Source organism: Ammospiza caudacuta, chromosome 21 (assembly GCF_027887145.1).
Source record: "Ammospiza caudacuta isolate bAmmCau1 chromosome 21, bAmmCau1.pri, whole genome shotgun sequence".
In the NCBI taxonomy this organism is placed as follows: Eukaryota; Metazoa; Chordata; class Aves; order Passeriformes; family Passerellidae; genus Ammospiza; species Ammospiza caudacuta.
In genome coordinates, this window is record NC_080613.1 from 4,334,601 (window position 1) to 4,351,931 (window position 17,331).

Below are 17,331 nucleotides of genomic sequence, written 5' to 3' on the forward strand. Positions count from 1 at the left end.
GGATGGAACAGGAGTATCTTGTGACAAACTGGCTGGTTAGTTTTCCTTCTTTGTTGGGGTATCTGGAACATCAAATGGATTCCTTCTCCAGGAAGTCTATAAACTGGAATACTGGTATATCAGTTAACACAGATTTTTCAAAGGTCTTAAGGTATTTTGGTGTTTTTTCTTTCATTTCTTAATCATGGCATCTCTAGTTACTAGAAATGTGTATAAAGAGCTAACTCATACTTTTGCATACAAAAATCTGTTCCTTAACAGATGCAGCTGTATAAATCTTAATGTGAGATACATAATATACATATTTAAAGGTATTATATGGCTTGTTATCTGTAGATGGTTTTCCTTCGGTGGTGCATTTACCTAGGATCTGCAGATAGAATGAAATTTTAGTGTGGTAGCTAAACTTTAAGCAGTAGTTGAATTATGTTTCAGTATCTTATTACCTCTTCCAGCATTATTCACAGGGAAAATGTGTTTCTGCTGAGCTGGCCCTTTATCTGTCACTGGTTGCCTCCTCTCTGGCTCCTCTCTGACCTTTCCATATTTGTTCTTCTTTGCTATCTCAGTCTCTTAAGAGAATAATAGTGATATTAAGGCAAATCAAATACCTGTTGGGCTCAGTATCTTGTTTCCAGCACAGGACAGAAGGAGATTATGAAAAGACTTATTGAAATAGGCTTATGAAAAGTATTTAGAGAAAAAAAAAAAAAAAGGTGTGACAAATGGATTTTAATATCTTGATTTTGCTGTAGTTTCATGCAAATAGTGATGAATCATGCACTGGGGTTTTTTCCCCTTCATTCTTTATAAAATGCAAAAGAAGAAAACATCCAGATGCAAAACTACAGATCTCCTTGAAAGGGCATCCTGCATCCTAATATTCCCATGGCAAATCCCATGGATTTTTTTTTTAAGCTTTATTAATTCATCAAGAAAGGGATAACTATTTCTTGGTCTATTTTTGCTTTGATGTATGCTATTAAAATTAAGTTCAGTGACAAGTCATTGGGCTGAGTAACAATGAGTCAAGTGTTTATTAAATGTTGTTCAGAACAGCTATATTATCTTGAGCTTTTCTTAAACAGGAGTTGAAACCAGCTGTATGCCAAAATGTCATTTCAGGAGAGCAGGTTGGAGTGAATATCAACACTGCAGTAAATCCTCTCTGCCAGCAAAGGAATGCAGGAAACACTTTCTCAGGAGGTATCAGAGGTGATGATTTGGGCAAAGAATCTCCTAAAACAAATTTATTCTTATGCAGATTTTGCACATGGCTGGTTTACTAGTAAACATGTCTGTATTTGAGTTACAGGTGTTATTAGAGGGCAGGTTACTATCTGTTTATTTATGGTCCTGTTCCCTGAAGAAACTGCATGAGTAACTTTTGCTATTGTGCTTCACGTTCCCCATGGCAGTGGTGCAAGCTGAGCAGTTTTCTTGTTCATCCAGGTCTTTGATCTGTGCTGCTGGTGTGAGACTTGGGTTGTATTCCACAAACTAAAACTTCCCAAATGGTGTTTCATCTCACAAAAGCAGAAAAATCCAGTTTTGTTCAATTCACTGTTCACTTGAGCCTTCAGTCTCTATCACTGCTCTGCTTTTCTTCTTTCCCTTCCAAAATGCCTTTTTTTTAAAAAGAAACCAATCAAGCAAAGCACACCCATGCCTGTCTTGGAGACTCAGCCATCTCTTCCTATTTTATGCTCACAGCAGGAGCTGGAGAAAAGGTTTTGGTGATGGCAAAAGTGATTCTTGGCAGGTCCTCATTCCTTTTCCTCCCCAACCTTAGGCTGTCCTCTGATGTGCTTTGGTTTGGAGGTGAGAGCTTCTAATTCTTCACTAGTAAATATCTGAAACAGAGCAACAATTTTAAATCCAAAAGGTGGTTTTGAAAATGGAAGTTCTCTGCCCTATGAGGAAAATCTGCATTTTCTCCCTGTTTATTTGAGGACTTGCAAGTGTGCTGAGCAGTTTTGAAGCGAGGCCTTTTGGCGTTGGGTTTTGCTTTTCAGTATTGGTTTTCCTTGGCTCTGAAAGCGCAGAAAGGAAGCCTGGATTGATGTGTGTCTCATTCCCAGCCAAATGATGTGTGTGAGAAAATGACTAACTGCTGGCTGCTTTCTCTGCCTGCTTTGTCCCTCCTTCTGTCTTCTATTAACAAGACATCTCGCTGTACGTGCTAATGGATGCATTCCCTCACATGCCTCTCATCTGGCTGCGGGTTCCTTCCTTCTGTTCAGGAATCTCAAGGCAGTGTTTGCTGGAGTGCTGAGAGCTGTCAGCTCCTCCCAGAGCCTGGGGAAGTGTCTGTGTGCAGCCCTGCTGACAAGCAGGGTGGCTGCTCCTGCTTGGGAATCAATAAAGACAATAGGAAATGATGGTGGGGCTTTTCTTTTCTTCTTGAAATGTAGGAATTGGTGCAGTTAATAAATCTGGTATTATTTTGCTTGGCACCACAAATTTGCAGTTAGGAAGTTGTCCCTGAGACCCTGAGGCAGCAGAATTCTCTGGGGAGTGCTGAGAGCAGGGAGTCCACAGGGTAATCCTGCTGCTGGACCACTGTCACTATAGGACACAAAAGAACACAAGCTCACACCGCTGTTCTCAAGGTGAAGAAAAAAGAAAAGTTTATTTTCTGACTCTAACATTTATAGTTTTCTAAAAGTGACAGTGGATTGGAGGGTGACAGTGCCACCTCTCCAATGACACTGGACAAACTAACAGTCTATCAGATTTCTCTTCCTCCATAAAAGAATGCAAAACAATGAGTTATTTACAGAAAGTGTGTGAGAAAGCTCGCTACAAAAATGTCAACATCAGAAGGCTTAGAAAATCTTAAAAAATTAGGGCAACAGACCACCCTGCTGGGGTCCCAGGGAATCTGGTGTGTCACTGTCCAGCTGGAGAGCAGCAGTGAGCCACTGTGAGCTAGAGAAGGAGGAAAAGAGGAAGGCCAGGATGCTCTCTGTGTTCTTGCAGTGGAGTTCAGTGGCACACACAAGAGTCAGTCAGTTTTAATGGGAATTTTTAGGAGTCTCAGTTGGAAACCCTGTGATTTTGATAGCTGTGTTGTGTGGGGCTTTCTCAGTGCTCCCAGAATGATCATCTGTCTTCTCTGTCTGGATGAAAATTGCCAGAACAAGAACTTGATCACTACAGAAGGTACTGAGACTCTTGCCCTTTATGGTGCCTTTTAGGGTCATTTGTTGTCACTTTGTGGTTTTGAAGAAATAAGCACACTATAAACAATAAACAAGTGGAAGTCTTGTTCTTGTTTGACAACTTCAGGCTTGAACAGAGAGGTTTGAGTAAAAGAGAGTCCAGTTTCTTTGTTTTAAGGCTCTTCAACTTGTCTTGTAAACCTCTTGTGGTCTGATATATGCCCTGACTTGACAGTGAAAATACTGTAATAGATTGAGTAAAAATCTCTGTAAATTTGTACTCTATTGCTAGGAGCACACCAGCAAAATTATTTTTTTTTCTTTTTAATAAAGGAAAATACAGTGCGGCCCATGATACTGTTCTAGATGAATGAGCAAAAAAAAAAAATCTGTGGAGATAACTTTTCTTTTAGGAGATAACAAAGACTTGAGGATATAGAGACTCTGGATGGCCACTCTGTTTCTACTCATTGTTCTGGGTGAGATGGAGGAGGTCTCTGATCTGCTCTCTACACCTCAGAATTCATCTGGATAATTTTTCTAGAGAAGAAGGATATATTCAAAAGAAATCCATATTTTCTGCATCCTTTGGAACTGCATTACTAAAGATGCTGTATGGTGAGTGGATTCCCTAAAAAGTTCAGCAGGCATTTGTTCATCTGGATTTGGAACAGAACTCTACAGATATCGCAAACTCTGTGTTTATTGGAGCTTAATTTAATACCAGCATACCAGCATACTTAAAGTGTTGTTCTGTCACAGCATTAATGTCTTATCTGTTCAATGGCTCTGTCATATAATTAGTACTGTCAGATTCCATTGGCTTTCGTCAAGAGCCTTCTTCAGGAAACTCAAAATTACTTTTAAGGAAGGATATAGTATTAAATTAAAAAGTTGCTGGTTTTAACAGCTATATTTTTATATATATATATATATATATATATATATATATATATATATATATATATATATATACATATATACATATATACATACACACACACTATACACCCAGTCATCAGATGTGCCAGAATAAATTCTTTGGAACTTAACTTGTATAATTTATCATTTTTGCATTAAGGAAAAATCCTGAGCCCTTTGCCAAGAGTTTTTTGGAGGAAAGCATTTTTTCAGCATTTTGTTTTATAAACAGCATCTAATTGCTTCCTAAGTTCAGGGATTTTCAGTACGTAAAAAAGAGGCAGGTATTTCTGAAGGTAATGGCAAAAGATGCTTAAGACAATAAATGTTCATAAATTTTGTAATTTTTAAGAGAACTTGTTTAATTATGCTATGTTAGTCCTTTCCAACCCAAATTCAGTGGTGAATCTGATTCAGTTCAGTGTGACACAAGGTGTAGGGGTGAGGTTATTTAACAGCCAGTGTTGTTATTGCAATAATGTTGTTAATAATGATAATAATGATAATGATGATGATGATGATGATGATAATAATAATAATAATAATAATAATAATAATAATAATAATAATAATAATAATAATAATAATAGTGCTGCAATAATTCAGTATCAGGACTCCAAGCTTTGGGCCTCCTCCTGGAGTGTTCAAGAGTAGAAGAGTGAAGTGTGTACCTGTATTTTCTGTTTTGAGAAAAGTCATCAGAAGTTTTGTACAGTTCTGAAATTCTTCTTTGCCTATACTGGCAAAGCTGCATTAAGTATCAATATTCATTAAATACCATGGAGATGATAATGTAATAAAGCAATAATCCTCAGACCCACATCTGTACTTCTCTCCAGAAGAGCTGAGGTTGAGAATATAATTAAAGATTAAAACTCTGTTTGCATTCTGGAACATGGAGATATCTTTTTGTACATGATGGGGAATTGTATTAATAAGGAAGAGATCAGTTTCCAATAACTTTCAAGACTGGGAGCTCATTTCATATCCCTGTTCATGTTTAAGTTTCTCACCGAATTCTTTAGCTTGATTTTAGCCAGACAGTGCAACAGGAACTGTAGAAGAACATGTTGCTGCAACATGTGACCCTTTTGCTCCATAAATTAATCCCCTTTTATATGAAAAAAAAAAGATTTAAAATTAGTTCTTTGTATTGTAAGACAATAATATTTACAAGAATAAGTTTAATTACTTTGCAGCCGTGTACCATATCAATCGAACATTAATTTTAGTATTTGATGTCTTGTGCACAGTTTGGATCACATCATTGTGCTGTTTTCTTTTTATTTTGAGTCAATTGTTGAACTGCTGTTGCAGAGCTCCTCTGTGAAGCTGTTTCAGTGGGAATTGCAGTGTGTTGCCATTTACCCCTGACTCCCACTCTGATTCCAGTGTGTTCAGGGGTCGTGGGGCCAGATTTGGCATCCCAGAGCTGGGGAAGCATCTCCCTTGACTGAACCCACCTGTGTAAGAAATGATCAGGGTCAGTTCCAGGGTGATGACAAATCATTAACCTGCCTTGAGCTCAGTTTTCCAGAGGTGGATGTTGCATTGTCCTTTATGAATTTCAGGTGTGACACAAGTGGGTTACCCAGCCCTTGTCATTTGGATGAGAGATGAATCTAAGCCTTTAAAGACAGATATTTTTCCTTCCCAGCTGCCCATATCAGCAGCAGAAACAAATGTTCCAGAGCTCTGTGAGTGGATGTTGTTTTGTCCTGCTGCTCTGGGTGTGTTTTGTTAAAATGTGATGAGGGGAAAGGGTCTGCTGTTCAATGTAATGGCAATCTGTCTCAGTTAAGTGGTATTTACTGTTGAGCACTCAGAATAATGTAGCTGGAAAGAAAAAACTCCACAGTACAGTTTTATTTCATGAAGGGTTTCATTAGGCAGCTCCAGTTGATTAAATCCAGTAACATAGCAGGGATATAACAGTGGTCATCTCACAGCTTGTAGCCAAAGGTACCTTACAAAACTCTGCTACAAAAAAGAGAGGAGGGGTAATCCAGTTGAAATTTTATTTCAGTGTAACAGGTAAATTTTAAAACAGGTGCTCTTAAATTGTCTGATTTCTCTGGTTTGTTTCCAGTGCTGTTCACTTGGGTTATGTATCATGTTAACTTTGGGACTTTACAGATGCTTTGTGACCTGTGTAGATACCAAAGATACAGAACATGAGCTTTGCTGCTCTGTGCATCTTTAGAAACAGAATTCTTTTAAACATTTTAATCTTGATTTAATCTTCTAATATGTTGATATATCTGACAGCAGGGGTTTCTGCAGTAATCTTCTTTGTTTTGTTATGCCAAATCAGTGCTTTTTTTTTTTTTTGGCTGCAGTTATATGCCGAATTTAATTTAATTCCATTAAGTACTATACAGCTGCATATTTTCTTACAAAGTAATTACAAAAAACCAGCAGGCATTGATCAACATAGATTGTCCAAAGGAAATACTTTGACTGAAACTAAATGTTCCTTATGATATTCATTAACTGGAGAATAATTTCTATCCGTACAATACAAAAGGATCTTGAATGTTGCTTTATCCACAGTAAATTACTGAAATATGCATTAAAAAATCCCAGAATGGTTCGGGGGGGAAGGGATCTTAAAGCTGATCTCATTCCACCCCCTGCCATGGCAGGGACACCTTGCACTATCCCACTTATTCCAAGCCCTGTCCAGCCTGGCCTTGGGCAATTCCAAGGATCCAGGGGCAGCCACAGCTGCTCTGGGCAGGAAACATGTGGAGATAAAATACATTACGAGTTAGGAGATAAGACTTCACAGTGTATTTTAACATGGAGGAAAAATCTATTCTATTTATTCACTTTTCAACAGCTCTTATAACCAAGTACTGTGGAAAGAGAGTGCATGCAATTGAGATTTCACAATTTCTCTATTGTGTATGGAGCTTTTTCTATAAGTGTGTTGTGAGCCACTGTGGACTGATGTGATGAGCTCTGTGCACGTGCCTGTCATGGAGACACGAGCCAAAAAGCACCTGGGGCTGGTGGCTGTCGATATTTTGTTGTCATATTGCACAAATAATCCCCCTTACAGGATTGCTGTGTGATGTGGAGCCCTGTGTGACCGAGCACAGCAATTTGAAATCATTGCCATCCACTTTGGGGAAGATTAACTGGAACGCTGGATTTGGGAAGTGAAAAAGATGAATCTTGTTGGAGACTCTGGGCCATGTAGCAGTGTTGATCTGCTGTTTCCAAAACATGCACAGATCCAGAGCAGAAGACCCTTAGCAAGTTTAGAATTACTGGGGACCTCAGCTCTGTTGTAAAAGAGCAAATTTCTGACTCTTTGATGTATGTTTGCCTTAAAGGTAATGTTTGTGTGAGAACTGTGCCATTAAAAGGTGGCAATTAATTAAAAGTTGTTCCACAGTCCCAACCATTGGAAGATGCCCTTGCAGCATTTAGAGCAGAACATTAATATTGCACTGTAGGGAATCCCTGTACTTTCAGTAAAAAAAAAAAGTCAAGGATGAAGATTTTAATGTGTAATTAAAGACTGCAAATACTAGTTTAACTGCTTGTTTCTGTGTCAAAAAAAGTGGAAAAGAACACAAACTACGTGTGGTTGAACTAATTAAGACAATGAAGAACAAACTAGATAAGAGAGGAAATTTGTATGAACCTAATAATGATATCAAAGCTTTTGCTAAAGCTGTGATTTTATAATAAGACTGCTTTAACCCCCTCCCCATTTCCTTTTTTTTTTAGCTTTGCTATTTGGGGGATGAGGATTTGAGGCTGCTTTACTGCAGCAGACAGTCAGTCTGAAAAGAATAAATTAAAACTACCTCTTGCCAAATTCAAAAATGTATTACAGCAAGTGTTTCCATCTGCATTGGTTGTATATTCCCTTGTCAGAGAGGAGGAGCAGAGCTGGAATAAGGTGGAATGAAAAGGTCTTTATATTTTGGTGGCTTAGCCAGACCAGCTTTATTGTATAATTGCATTGTGTAGGGTGGTATAAGGCCATGGAGAGTGTATTAATTAATAACTTTATTTCTTTATCTCTACAAAATAACCTTAGTCTATCTGAGAGGAAAACTAAACAGCTCCACTGGCAGGGGGATAAAAGTGCTTTCAAAGGGGACCCCTGTACCCTTGAGAAGGAAGCTCTAGGAGTGTAGCACGGTAAAAAACTTCAAAAATGCAAATCTTACCTGGAAATAAAGAAATTAAAATAGTTTCAGCAGTAACTCTAGAAAGGGGAAGTTTTCCCAGGTGCTGAACTGCACCGTGGAGATTTCCTGGGAGCTCAGGGGCTGTTCCCATCCCTGGGACCATGGTGGTGCCAGGCTCTGGCCATGCTCCTGACATGCAGGGTCTGAGAGGATGCCTGGCTGTCCTTTCTAACTACACAGAGCTGCTTTGCTCTGCTTTCCTTTACCTGCTGTTAAAAATAACTGTTATTACTTTTTAATTTCACTTTAGGGCATTCTCTGGGTATTCATGTGTTTACAAGGAATCCTATGGATTAGTTAAATGAAAAAAAGCTTGGGGTAGCAAATTCCAGCTGATGACTTCATGGTTTTCTCCTCTAAATACAATCTTCACTTAAAATGATTTGAAGTATTTTGGTACTTATTTTCTAGTCCCATTTTCCCAACACACAGTGGGAAAAAATAAATAAAATGGAACCATTAGAAGTTTCACTGGGTAAAGTGACTCAGATTTTATCTCTTTATAGATGCTACTTTACTGTTATTTCCATTCTTGATGGGTTAATTTTGGAAGGCACTTGCTCTGTGCTGTGCAGGTTTTGCCTGCACAGGAGTAACACCAGCCTTTCAATTTCACTGATGTTACTCAGCAGTATGTGCATGTTATTGTGAAAATAAGTGTATTAATAGTGTGATGGACATTGCTACCTCATCATTATTATCTGGTTCTTACCTTTGCATGGGTAACACAGGGAGAAAACTGCACAGGACGACCTTGTTAACATTGGAGACTTGGGTTTGCTTTTTTCTGTGGCTGCACACTGTGTCTTTATTGTCTGTGAGTCATGGCCAGGGGAATCCTGTAGTAAGCCCTCTAATTTTAGCAACCAAAAGCACCTCCATGCAGCAGGTTTTGTATTGAAATTAAATTTATGCTTTTGTGTTGCTCAGGATTGTTCTTTGAAACTCAGTTTTGGGAAAGTAAGTTTGGCACAGAGTTGGTGGTAAAGTAGTGAATCATTTATTTACCGTTTGCTGAGCTTACCTGGAATGAAATGAAATAAAAATTGCACTCTGTGTATGATCATTATGCTCCACTGTTGCCTGTAATGCTTTGACTCCATCCCTCACAAAATGTGATTGTGGAGTGTGTTCAGCCTTTTCATTCTGTGCCATGTGTGTTTGAAAGCACTTCAAGATACAGAGACTCCTAAACTCCTTCTTGCAGAGCAAATTACTGTTTTGTTGAGTTGTTCTGTGCCTCAGTTTCCCCACGAGAAAGGTGAGAATTTTATCATCTGGAGGCTGTGCAGGAATGCTGGGAGTGAATGGAGCAAGAAGGCATTAACCACAAAGCAGATGCCCTCATCCAGGCAGAGAGTCTGGACTTCTACCTTTTCTTTTTGCTTGTTCAAGACCAGGTAATATTTTCTAAAATCCAGACTCTGGGCATGACACATTGTGAGGAATGAAGGAATGACCAGATAATTCCTACTTGCAAGGCCCGATAGGAAGCTCTCAATATCCACTGCCAGCATTTGTTGTGATAAATGAGTGGTGATGGATTATCCTGTATCCTTTGTGTTCTTGCCTTTAGGTGCTCATTTCAGTGATGGAAGGCAAAGTGCCAGCACATGAAATAATTCCACACAAGCCTGGCTGCAGCCTGTCAGTCTGTGTCAAGCTGCCTAAACTTCTGTGGCCTCAAATTGTTGAACTCTTTTACTGATTGTTGTATTCAGTGTTTGGTATTAAAATCAAATGTGCTGTAGGAGTGGCAAAAAATACCCTACGGTTTTGATGTGTTTTAAGTCAGAATGTAATATCTGTGTCCAAAATAGCCCTGTAAAGCTGAGCTCCCCTGAAGCCAAACCCAGGTTTTTCTCCTTCCCTATTTTACATGCAGAACCTTCTTTCATTTTGGCTTTTGCATTTTGACAGTTGCTCAGCAGAGATGATGCCTTTACTCATGACAGATTTGTGTGTGCCATGTAGACAGGTCTTGAAAAGAGCTGAGCCCACTTCTTGTGAACCTTGAGAAGGACAGTTTGAGGGCAGTGGCTGATGGAAGGAGAAAACAGATATTTTTGAAGAAATTACATTAAGTAATAATGTAGATTATAGTAGCCTGCTTAAAAATTCCACAGTGAGAAGCTGTGTTAATTGAAAGGAGTGCTACCAGGAGTGCTTGGCATTTAAAGTAATAGTTGCATGATTTTTTTTAAATCTGAAATTTGGCTTAAAAACAGTTTCTGTGTTGATGCTTCCATGATCTTTTCTAGTTTGAAAGTTGCTCTTCATTTAAACAAAAGGTTCCTCCTTCAACAAGCTGATTTTACAGCATAGCAGATGATAAGCAAATGTAATGCTTTCTAATCTTAGGTATTCCTAGGGAAATGAAATGGATTTCTTGACATGACAGAGCAATGGTGGCTCCTGTATCCCTCTTGTAAAATGAGTTCGTGGACAGAAAATGCCAGGTGGAACTATTTTAACATGTGATTATGCTTTTAAAATTAAAATTTATTTTCAGAGCAAAGATAGCAACTTTAACACCACAGACAGAAAATCAATTATAATTTTTGCTAGTACAACTAAAATATTATCTGCTGCTGCTAATTTCTTTTTGTTGTTCTACAATTTCTGTCTTCCCTCAGTTTTTTATTAAGTCATCAATAGGGATAAAGATTCTGATATTGAAGCCTGAGTGTTGTAATATCCTTCTTTCTGTCCTGCTCTTTTGCATCTCTCAGCAGTGCCATGATTGAATAATTTCTTTCTGTGCTGGTTTGTATTAAAGCCAGTTAATTTTTGTTGTCTTAGGCATCACCCTCTACCAAAAAACTCTTAATAGCAGTGAACAGTTTGCTTTTGCATTAATTGCTTTGTTAAAGTGTCAGTAAATAAATACTGGATCTTAAAGGTCTGCATTTTGCAAGTCTTTCAAATACATTCTGCTGAAATTCTCAAGATATCTTAAAATGCTGGTGGGAGGAAAGTACACAGAGAACCTGGTTATTGGATGGTCCTTAGATTTTTCAGGTTGTTTCAAATATTTCTTCATCTCTTAACCTGCTCTGGTTTGTTTTGGAGAGTTTCAAGGATGAAGTTGTTTTCTTTCACATAAGGTCTCTCCACTGTTGACTCCTGGTGTTTTCAGATCCTAAATAAATCGTTCATTCCTGTCTCCTGAGCGTGGAGGAGAGGATGTACTGAGGAAAGTTCAGCTCTGAGTGAGCAGAGCCTGTGCAGGTGTCAGGGAGCACTAACTGCTGAAATACTGGGTCATGTTTGTACACACATGTCCCTTGGGTTTGTTTTTTTAAAAACCCTTGAAAAGAACAAAATGAGAGATTCGTTTTGTTTCGCGTGTTTGGTTTTTATTTTTGCTGTTGCTGACTTCTCGCCACTTGACTCAGCTGGTGGGATGGGGTGCAGGACACCAGGCAGAGCAGGGAAGTTCTCAGTGCTGGATGTAATTTCATTTGTTTTGTTCTCAGTTTGCATTCTCTTCCAGCTTTCCCATCATCCTTTTCAGAGTTGTTGTGCAGTTTTTGTCTCATTGTTTCATTTGCCAAATTGCCAAAGGAGGCAAATATTTTGTCTTCTTTTTAAAAATGCCTATGAAGTGCTCTTAAGAATGGGTGCCATTAGAAGAATGCCAGTGTAGTTCATGTTTTGAATCTACAGGAAACTTGATGATGGCAATTAGGCAAAAGAGTGAAAATAATTAAATGGTGAAAGAGAAATCAAATACAGAAATCCACATTGTGCACTGGGGAGTGAATACAAAGTGGGCATGGCTGGGGAGCTCCCTTCAAACACCTGCAAACTCACTGATGTTTGGGATGTAACTGCAGGAAGATCTGTGCAGCCAGTAGCTACCATTGGGTGATATTTTATCTGTTTCTGTAGGGCATCAGTTTCAACTGGTTGACTCACAGTAGCTGTGTGGGAGCTAATTAATCATATAATTTGCTGTCATGTTACTGGGTGAACCTGTATCCTGGTGGCAGCATGAATTGGAGATAATGGTTTCCTAATGATTGAAACTGCCCTAATAGCTCTGGCCCTCGTGCTTGACTTCAACGTTCCTCTGGTGGCTTTTAGAAGAATCTTTGATGTGAGGTTACCCTTAATGAACATTCTGTCTGCTCATACAGGTAGTTTGCAGCTGTGTGGATGAGACACAGCTGAGCCTCTTTCTGTTCTTTATCCAGTGTATTTTTAATTAAAACAGCATATTAATAACAATAATGCATTGGTCTATAACATGCATGTATTCAATATCAATCTGTTCTGCAGGTTTTGCTGTGTGATGAAGAAAATTTGGGTTGTTTTGTTGGGTTTTTCTAATTTTTAATTGGGTATGGGTTTTCAGACCTTTTCCTGGGAAATTACAGAGCTCTGTGTTGGGTGGAATAGTTCAGGTTTGCCCAGAGAGTTTTAATCAGAAAATTATTGAACTCTTTCACAATAAACCTTTCAGCTTGGACACTATAAATGTGTAATGAAAACAGCTATCTCAAAGAAAGGAAAAATAGAAACAGGGAATTTGAAACAGAAAGAAAACAAAAGTAGCCTTGCTTTAAAAGACACTGTCATTTATCTCTGTATTTAAAATTTAGTGTGTGTGCAGGGAATGTCTTTAGTCAGTGTAAAAATCTAATTAAATCTTCTCATGGCAGTGATTCAGAGCTGACCCTCTCTTCATTGGAGCATCTTATTAGAATAATAAACCACTCCCTGCTGAGAGCCCCTGGCATTGACAGACAGGCCAGACACCGGGGCTGCTGATCAGAAAGGGTTCAGCAGGCTCCTGTTGTCTGCAGGGTCTGCAAGAAATGTTTTATTGGCTCTTCCCTAGCAGCATTTTGGAGATGTTTGGCAGAGTTCAAACCCTGGCTTTTGGCCAAGTCCAGACCCTGGGACAGGTGGATTATTTTGTACCACTCAGTCACATTACAGTGGACAGGATTTAGTTTTTCTTTGTTTTATATAAGGCACTGTGGATGCATAGACTGTCCTTTTTTATTTTTTTAATCTGTATCTGTTTACTATTAGAAATTATCTGACAACTTGGAATTTCTTTACTTTGAATAACCAACTTGACGTGCCTTAAAGGAATTTGCTCTTCACAAGCTCTGAGCTCGATATTCATGAAGAGGATTGGGAAATGTATTTGGAGCTAAGCTAGGCAGTGTTAATGATAATATTTGTGCTTACCTTGGGATATCTTCATTCCTTGGATTCCACTTGGGCACTTTCCTCTCTTAGTCTGCCTACATAAACAGAATCATATTATTTTTTAGTAGGCTGAGCTTTTCTCCCAGATTGCACCAGACATGGTAATTTTGCAGGGCTTATTCTACTTTAGATATATTTGGCATTAATGCTAGCTTAGGTTTTATTTTTTAGTGAAGCTCTGCAGGTCATGTCAAGCAATGCAGCTACAGGACTACACTTCTGAATTTCTGTATTTCTTATTCTGGCTTTAGTCCAGCTCTCAGCCCCATGAAAGACTTTAAACTCCAGCTCAGAGGCTCTAACATTTCAAAAGCCACAGTGAACTTCAAACCTGTGTGATCTCTGCTGGGGCTGCACATGATCCTTGTGTGAGTGGAAATAACAAATGAGAGGGAATCTGATTACAGGAGTGGGGAAATGGCCAGAAAGGAGCAGTGAATTTCTGCTGCCACTTTGCTGCCATATCTGCCCTGTGCTCACCAAGCCCAGGAGTTACAGCCATGAGGAGCCCTTTCCTTTAACCAACTTCCCTGTTCAAGGAGAGTTTTTCTCAGAGAGTTTCCTCCAGGGAATTCGCCCTCCTCCCCCATGCTGACTTTCAGCGGAAGCCACGCAATTAATTTCCATAAGCCCTATAAAAAATCCCAACCTAAGGAACAGCTTGTCATGCTGGAGGAAGAAGTGATGAAAGCATATTTTTTATAAAATAGCGTTCTGAAGGGCTTGTCTCTCCTAAATGTTTGTGCTGGGAGAGTCTTGAGTTTATAAATGCCTAATTGTTCTTGTTATCTCCAGTTTTTCTACTGAAGTGTGAAGATGACCTTGAAGGAGTCTTTTGATAAACCTCTGAGTTGTAAGATAGATTTTTATCTCTGTAGTATCACAGGCAGATCGAAGTACTTGGTCAGATCATCATTCTGAAGAGCTAAAAACCAAGTCTAATTATGAAATTCCCCCAAGAAAACTTCAACTAAGTGATCACAAAAGTTGGAATGAGTAAAAGCTTGTGTAATAAATTGCAGTGGGCTGTGCAACATTTATATCTCATCTTTTCTGCTTTTTTCTTCACCTTTGCTTCCCTCTTAATTACAGAACAAATTGATCTTAAGGATCCTTAAAGGCTGATATCAAGTATCTGAAGTACCCTTAGAACTAGTGATATTAAGACTTGCCTGTTTCTACCATAATTTATAATTTTAACAAAAGCTCTAGACCTTGAAGTGGATGATTTTTTTGGAGTGGCTGTTTGAACTCTATTGATGAAGCCTAAAATTTGAGTCTTCACATGCTAATTCTGTGTATTTTTAGTCCTGTGTATGAAATGGTCTGCTCTGCTCTCCAGAGGGTCAGATCCCTAATCTTCCCTTCCTCCCAGCCTCTGGAATTTGTGATGCCTTCACTAAGTTCAGGGAGCTGATGTGCCTAAGAGAAGTGATCACTGAGATCCCTTCCTGCCAGCAGTGCCTGTCATGGTCAAGCCCAGAGTGTGAAAAGGTCTGACTGGGCACAACATCTGTGTTTCCTGTTCATCGCTCACTGCACCCAAAGGTAAAATCTCTCTGCTTCCCATAAGTATAGAATAAATAATAGGTATCATGCATCATCTGTTGCTGTTCATAAAACGAGGTAAGTACTGTAATTTCTGCTCTGTTGAGGGAGAAATAAAGCACAAAGAAAGAGAGTGAGAAGGCTTTGCTGTTGCAGTAAATCTTCAATAGGAGAGCTGAAAATAACGTGTTATAAAATAATGAATTCTAGCTTGAGAAGGCTGAACTCAAGTTCAGTGACAGTGGGGAGTGGTGCATGGTGTCAGGGTCCCATCAGGGGGTCGGTGCACACAGTGGGGCCTTTCCCAGATGGGAAACAGCCCCACTCACTTCCCCTGGGAATCTGGCTGGCCAAGAAACCATCCCAGCCCCTCATTTCCTCGAGGCAGGACTGGACTCTGTGCCTTCCTTTGAGGCCCAGGGTCTGGTGTTTACTGGGGTCAGCATCAGCTGCACCCCCTGTCCCTCCCTGCAGGATTTCACCTCCCAGCACTCACCCTGCACCCCCAGGTGAGCTCCGAGAGGGTGGGGGCATTATCCAGCTTTGGAACACCATGGGCACAGCTCTGTCTGTGTGAAAATGCTCTTTTTCCTTTTTAAAGGACTCTGGGTTGGGTTTCTCCTGAAGAGTTCTATCTCAGCTCTGCTGTATGGAAATGTGTGTGCATGTGCAATTTAGGCTGATGTGTTGAGTTTAAAATTTCAAAATTTTCAAATTGCTTGAAAAGTCAGGAATAATTCAAGAACCATCTAATGCAATAATTCTAATTCTTACCCAGGCCCCTGAAAATTACTGCTTTTAGCATTTGTTGTTAATAATAACAATATTATTATTGTTGTGGTGCAATGTCATGTTTCATGAAGTGGAAATATAAACAATGCATTTGTGCTGTGGGATTTTGGTTCTGAAATTATTTTACCTCTGATGCTGAATGGTTATGGGAGGGCTGGTTTCCCTCTCAAGGTGTGTGTAAAGGAGTTAATGCTTTTCTTTTTCATAAAGCACAGACCAGTGCAGGCTCAGGCAGGATCCTGGTGATGACTGTAAAGTAGATGCGTGCTTGTTTTGTTAACCAGTTTTCACACATTCTAATATCCATATTCCTCTCGTGATTACTGCTGTGAATTAAAGGCATTTTGAAGAGCATTCCACATAAGTACAAAGAAAGCTATTTCAATACTATAATAAAATAGCCCTGGGAATTGGATTGCAAGGTCTCTATTTGTAACTTAAAATTTCCTTATTAAAGTTATGCTTTTTAAGGTGGTGCACTGGAATTCAGCATTGTGAAGAGATGTCTTTTTGCTCTGTATTAAAAAACAAAGTATGCACTGATAAAGTGTGTTACAGAGTGTGTTACAGAGCTGTTTGTTCATATATAATGTAAATGTGCAGATGCCCAGAGACTGATTCAGCAGCAGGTTTGCATTGCAGAGGCTTTCAGCAGGAGAACCTGTGTTCATTTGTGCCATCACTGTCAGCTCAGACCTTTGAGGACATTCCAGGCAGGTCTGCACCACATCTCTTAGCAGTGGGCTCACGGTGGCACTGAAGAATTCTGAATTGTGTTTGCTGTATAAACAACGCCTCTTAAGTAACAACATTTTACCATAAACCAATATTTTATTGTTGTAATAGGACGACCCCAGTGTGCAGCAGTGCTGGCCCATGATGTGTAGTGCCAGGAATTGTGTGTGCAGCCACACAGGGAGTTGGATCATGAAACTGGTTTAGATTTAAACCAATACTTTTCTTTTTTCAGTTGTGAGCTCCAGCTCCTCCAGCACAGCACAGCTGAGGGGGCTGAATGCTGTGCAGGAGGGGATGTGTCAGTGCCTTATGTCACTATTGCTGCTGAAGCCTGAAAATTGTTGAATCACAGCCTTAGATTTCTAAATGTCTTTGTAAATCCAACCCTTAAACACTCTGTCATGGCTTCTGGAGAGCTGTCCAAACGATTCCACATGTGTCCTTAAGTGCTGTACCAGGTTTGGCCTGTTGTGAGTGAGAAGTGCAGATGGTGAGTGTTTGATACAGCTCTGTGTGCATATGCTTTTGCAGCAGACCACCCTGTGTTTATATGTAAACACTGCTAGACTATTTAAGCACTTAACTTAATCTTTTGCATCCACTCAGTAATAAAGCATAATTCCTCTATGACCAAAATAACATTCATAGCAAAGTTGAAAAAAGGAGGATTTTTAGGAATCAGTGGAAGTCTGCCTTCTCTCAGGTTTGGATCTTAGAGTGCTTCCAGCCCT

At 39.4% G+C, this 17,331-nt stretch overlaps 1 protein-coding gene across 1 annotated transcript in view; it reads left to right on the forward strand.

Annotated features, from left to right (window-relative positions):
• The window catches only part of MED27 (mediator complex subunit 27), an 85,671-nt gene that overhangs the window by 34,082 nt on the left and 34,258 nt on the right, over positions 1-17,331 (forward strand). The gene's annotated exons all lie outside the window — the stretch shown is intronic.